Below are 6,308 nucleotides of genomic sequence, written 5' to 3' on the forward strand. Positions count from 1 at the left end.
GGTTTTTATAACGTAAGTCTCAACGGAGATGTGATTTGGGCTGGTTTTTTTGGGGTTGGGTGGGTTTTACATTGTGTTTGGGCTGGAAACTGTCAGTCTAAGCAAGCAACGTATAGAGACTGAGTGGTACGTAATTTCACTTAGTCCCTGTTATGTTACACTAATGAAACTACTACATACATGGAGATGATCTTAACTGTCTCCCAGATTGTCATTAAGCAAATGCAAATATACGTTTGAGCAGGACGTACTGCTAGCTTAGCACAGTGCTCCTCAATGGGGAAGTTTTAGTGTAACGGTAACGCTCACTTCACAACTCTCATGACAGCAACAATATTATAAGCAAATTATGGTATACGTCCAAAAATGAAAGCTAGTGTTTAATAAAACATAGAGTCGGAGTTCAGTTATTTCTTCTCGGTTTTGCCAGCAAGATTATCCCACACACAGCCAGTTCACAAGGTTCAAAGTGTCCATTGTAATTTTTTAAAGAAGAAAATCTTAATACAGCTCACAAAGTCACTCATTATTTACGTATCTGATTTACATACATGTTTTGTACCATCATTACAGTTTGAAGTTAAATTTAATCTCCTTTTCATTGTTAACTCTGACGTTCTGCTTAACTAAGCCCCTGTACACACGTACCCGGATATCAGGAAAACCGAATAGTTTTTTATGCGGTTAGGCCTTTCATCCACACGTGAACTCTGCTTGGTTTAACTAAAAACGAATGATAGCAAAAACTCCGACCAAAGTGGAGATTTACATTTTCTCCTCCTTGGCGTTTGCTTGTGGACATTATAAACCAAAGATTCGCGCATTATGTCTGCGACAGTTAGTGCGGCAGTGACGTCACATGTGCGACAATTGTTTATCTTTGCCCATTCAGAGTGATTATTGATATAATAATCATTATTGAATTATTATTATATTCTATTATTCAACATAAGAGGATTTCCTTTTTTTGTCTAGAAATTTTCTCAAATTTATCTCTGAAATACCAAGTTTTCTCAGAGATTTCCTCCCCTTTGTTTTTTTTGTTGTTGTTTTTTTTAATCTGCGAACTGGCACAAAAATGCTGTTGTATTGAAGAAAATTTTGTAACTGATTAATTGAATATTAGATTCAATTTAGTATTTTATACTTTTTGATCATTTCAGTCCGTAAGGTTAAAACAGACAGAGTTAGCGTGTGTCTTATCATGTGTTCTTTCTTTTAGTCTAAACAAAAATGAGTTACTGTACGTTCTGACGTCTGACGTAAAAGGTAACACCTTCTGGGGTGTAACCAGGAAGAGATGAATATTATAAGCTCAATTGATTATTATAGTAGAAGGAAGCTGTCAGGGTGTTGCAGAGTCTTTTTTCAGAGCAGAGCTGCTCTGTTGTTTGTTTTGATTCGGCTTAAGGTCGTGCTGAGGCCTGTGTGCTGTATGAACCTGATTGGAGTCACAAGAATGAAAATAAAGTTTTAAGAAGAAATCCAGCTAATTCCTGTTTAAGAAGACATACCATTTTTAACAACGCATATTTTTCCTACAGTAGAAGTAAAAAAGTAAAAAAATCTGAGAAAAATAAATGTAAAATGTAAATGAACTCTAATTATGATAATTTGAAAAAAGTAGTCATATTTGATATTTTTCGTCTGTTTTTCTCCCCATTACATAATATCGTCGCCCTGGAACCTGAAGGTAGCCGATTCAATCCCCCCATTCCAGCCGTGTCAGTCGTTGTGTCCTTGGGCAAAACACTTCACCCACCTTGCCTACTGAAGGTGGTCAGAGGTGGTGCCGGTGAATGGCAGCCCCACCTCTGTCAGTGTGCCCCAGGGCAGCTGTGGCTACAATGTAGCTTACCACCATCAATCTGTGAATGGATGAATGTCTGTAAGTGTAAAGCACTTTGGGGTCCAGAGGGACGTGATAAAGCACTCCATAAGTTCAGTCCATTTACCATTTTTTTCAGAGAAAACATAAAAATTTAGATTAAATTCCATCCAGTTGGCCAAATGCATTAAGCGCTCCATTTGATTGGTGAAATGCAACTTCAAGCTTCCATTTGGGTKACAAAAGTCATGAATGCAAACTTCTGAGTCAACCATTTCTTGCAGTTTATGCCTTTTTTGCAATATGCATATTGCACAGGCTGTTACTGCAATGACAATAAATCTTGATTTATTGTGCAGCTCTAATTTTAAGTTAAATTCAGTTCAGAATAGTATTTGCACACTGCCTGGCCAACTAAAATGTCGCCAACTGGATTTAACTAAGCAAATGGAAGGAATTGTGAAAGAGTGGTTCAGGGAGCATGAGATCATTTTCATACATGGATTGGCTCCACAGAGTCCAGTGAGAATCTTTGGGATGTGCTGAAGAAGGCTTTGTGCAGCGGTCAGACTCTACCATCATCAATGCAAKATCTTGGTGAAAAACGAATGCARCACTGGATGGAAATAAATCTTGTTAAATTTCAGAAGCTTATCCAAACAATGCCACAGTGAATGTGTGCCACAATCAAAGCTAAAGGTGGTCCAACCAAATATCACAGTGTGACTTTTTTCCCTTTGGTGGCCAATTTTTTTATTTCATTTTTTTTGACCAGGCAGTGTATGCAAAATCAGTGGTATTACACAAAGTGAATTTCAGTATATTATGGAATAGTTTAACATTTTTTATTGAATAAAGGTAACAAACATTAATTATAATGTCCCAAAAGATAGGTTAGAATGAAAAAATGAATAAACAAACAATCACAATAACAGTTACCTCAGTCTCCTCCTTTTACTGCCTTGAAGCAGCCCCCATTTGCTCTTCTGGAACTGCAAATATCTTCCCAGAATTTTGCTTCCAGTATGTTGATCCTGGAATAAACATAAAAATGAGAAACAAAGTTTTTTTTAAGTTAGCATGCTTTCAGATTCAGATTCTCTTTATTGTCATTCAAACATTACATCAGGAATGTCCTGTAGTTGGTTTCTGCTCTCAGAGGAGTAAGACACTTTTTCTTTCTCTCCTGCCCTTCCATATCTTTCCCTACTTTGCTGCTCGGAGCCTTCTCTACATTTTTCATCCAAAACTAGAAATTGTGGGAGGACATGTCAAAGGTGGAACCTCTGTTCTTCTCTGTTCTGGATATGTGTCTGGATTCCGATAACTGGATTCTGCAGATTGGCCTGGTGATCTCCTGGTGTTCTACAAAACAACTTCGATGGCTTTTCATTTTCTGGCTGACTGACCAATTTGATGGATGACCGTATTCTATCAGCACTCGGAAATTTTGCCTTGAGCGAGCTGGACTCGGTCTGCAAGCGGTTCTATTGAGGGTCGCAGGCCGGCTGTGGTCCCTGGACTTTGCTGGCCAGATGGAATWGATCTTAGAGAAGCTGATAGATTGGCTCGGTGGAATTTGTCCACATTTTATTTGTCTGATTGGATTCGCCACCAGCAGAACACTAAAGCAGATGGGAAATTGTTAATCAACAGTTCCATCAATATTCTGAACCATGGCTGCGCTGGTTTTGAGGACTGGATTCTTCAGGCCCCCAATCTCACTTACTCCTCTGGCTAATAAATCTGCCCTATGCAGAGTTTTTTTCATAAACACCATAGTGTGTCACAGTGTTGATATRACGTGATGTTTTTGCTTTTTTCCTCATTCTTCCCTGTGGTTTTTTTTTAGTTTTTCTGTTGTTCTGTTTTTAAGGTAGCGCAACTGTGTTTTGCTGCATGACCAGTTTTGACTGCCTCCTCCCCCCTTCCCTGAATGTACAGCACCTTGTGAATTTATTTCTGTGAAAGGCGCTATATAAATAAACTTTACTTACTTATTTGCCAACTAGAACAAAATTATGATGCATATTAGCACATGACATAAAGAGCTTGACAAACTATAAAGTAATGTAAAGTTTGAAATATTAAATTAGACAGTGTAAAGTTTGTTAGGCATATGAAAACATAACAGAAACAATATAGTAATAAAAATAAAATACAGTAGAAATAGAGTGAGGTAGAATCCAGATAAAGATTGAGGTTGTTTAAATAAAAAGATATGTAGTAAGGTGCGTACATTTGCATTTGTGCAATATACAGGGTGTATCAGAAAAAAATGATACTCTCAGATAAATCGCCATAAAATTAACATAGATAACAATTTTGAAAATGTGCGTGTAAACTTTGGTAGAAGGAATCCTTCTGCTTCGAATGACACCAAAATCTTAGTTAACGCTTCACACTCCAGAGAGCAGGGACAGTTGGAAATTAACAAAATTCATGTCCTTTGTGCAAGGAAATGTGAGGGTTAAAATACGATCTGTCACATAAAATTAAAAGTTTACATGRTGTTTTACACACATGCCAAGGTGTTTTGAAAATRATTAAACCTTCATGTCCTAACATCGAAAGAAAAATATCTCATTTTTGAGTGGATCATAACCAAGGGTTAACAAACATGTGAAGTGGCTGTGGACAAGTCAATCCAGCCAACTAACATTACATGTAATGGTAAATGGTAAATGGACTGTACTTGTATCGCGTCTTTCTACCCAACCAGGACACTCAAAGAGGTTCACACTACAATCTGTGYCCTCATTTACCCATTCACACAGCACTCTACCAGATCACCTACAAAGCTAACATGTACTGTACAATCATCTATAGAGACTAATCAGTGCCAATCACATTCATACACTGATGGGACACATCAGAGGCATTAGGGGTGAAGGTCTTGCCCAAGGACACAACTGAGACAGCTGGATGGGGGATCAAACCGGTGACCTTCCAGTTCCAGGACAACTCCCCTAACCACTCTGCCACAGCTACATGTAATGTACTGTACATGTACTGTACATGTACAGTACATTACATGTATTCAGTGGGTATTACATGTAATTATTMCATAACCTGGTACAAGATCATGTGATGGTGTGGTCATTTTCATTCATTGAAACAACATGATCGCAAACATCACCTTATCTTATGCAGACAACTGCATAATTTGTGGACATAAAACCTGTCAGCACCTGTGCAGTTGTCTCTCTTCTTGCCTCAGCCTGTGTGGTGTAAAATGGCCCGACCACAGTTCACCGCTCAGCAGAGGTCTTTCCTGGTTACTGAATACCTCCAAACGAAAAGTGTTCGCACTGTCCTTGAGCGGTTCCAACATGAGTTTCCAARTGTTAGGGTTCTCATGCTTCTCCAGCATGTTGCTCTTCGAAGAGGGTTCTGATTACTTCAATGTTGGCTGGTGTGCAATGTTGGGTCCTTTGTTGGCCAGACCTCCCCTTGTTGAGATTGTGGCTGATTCCAGAAGCACCGTACTTTTTAATCTTTTTGGAAGACAGTGAGACGGCTCAGAACCATTGTTGCAATTGCCAGCRTAAGAAAAGGTGATTTTGTGATCATGTTGTTTTAATGAAAGAAAATGACCACACGGTCAAATGATCTTGTACCAGGTTATGGAATAATTACATGTAATACCCGCTGGATACATGTACAGGTACATGTAATGTACGTTTACAGTACATTGCATGTAAAGTACTAACTACAAACAGTAGTTAGATTCTGTAGTTAGTTAGAACTAACTAGAGACTAAATGGCTAAACTTGATGGAAAACAGTTAGTTGGGAGTGTTAGCTAAAATCCTTTAGGTCACTAAACTCGTCTCTGGGTTCCAAAGGTAGAAATGTGAAATGACYCTTCTCTGGGACTTCTGCTGTTAAACAAGTTAGGTGTGTGCAGTTAAACCTGTAAAAATAACTAAAAACATCCACAAGAATGACCTTTTGGCACTAAGTGTTTTGGTAAAATGTGAGTACTCWGGGAAATCTGCTCCTCCGGTCTGATTGGCCTTGCAGTTCATTGGCGACAGCAGCAGCTCATCTTCTAATGAGCCTCTTGGGCTTTTTAAGTCAGCTGCTGAGACCAGATCTTTGCTGGAACATAGCTTTTGTTATGATACGGCTCCTGAYTCCTTGTGAAACCCTTTTTCTAGAAAATTATTAAGTCCTTGTTTATTTCCTGTGCCYTAGTGAAAACATTCTGGTCCTGCTTATCTGCCTGCCTGTCTGCCTACCTGCCTGCAGTGCCACCGTGTGACCTGGACTAACTCTGAGTACCAAGAGACACTTCAACTGTATATACAGCGGGTAAAATAAGTATTGAACACGTCACCATTTTTCTCAGTAAATTTATTACTAGAGGTGCTAATGACGTGAAATTTCTACTAGATGTTGGTAACAACCCAAGTGATCCATACATACAAAGAAATCAAAGTATAAATGTCCAGAAATGATGTTATTTGTAATAATGT

Source organism: Austrofundulus limnaeus, unplaced genomic scaffold, assembly GCF_001266775.1.
Source record: "Austrofundulus limnaeus strain Quisiro unplaced genomic scaffold, Austrofundulus_limnaeus-1.0 Scaffold854, whole genome shotgun sequence".
Classification (NCBI taxonomy): domain Eukaryota; kingdom Metazoa; phylum Chordata; class Actinopteri; order Cyprinodontiformes; family Rivulidae; genus Austrofundulus; species Austrofundulus limnaeus.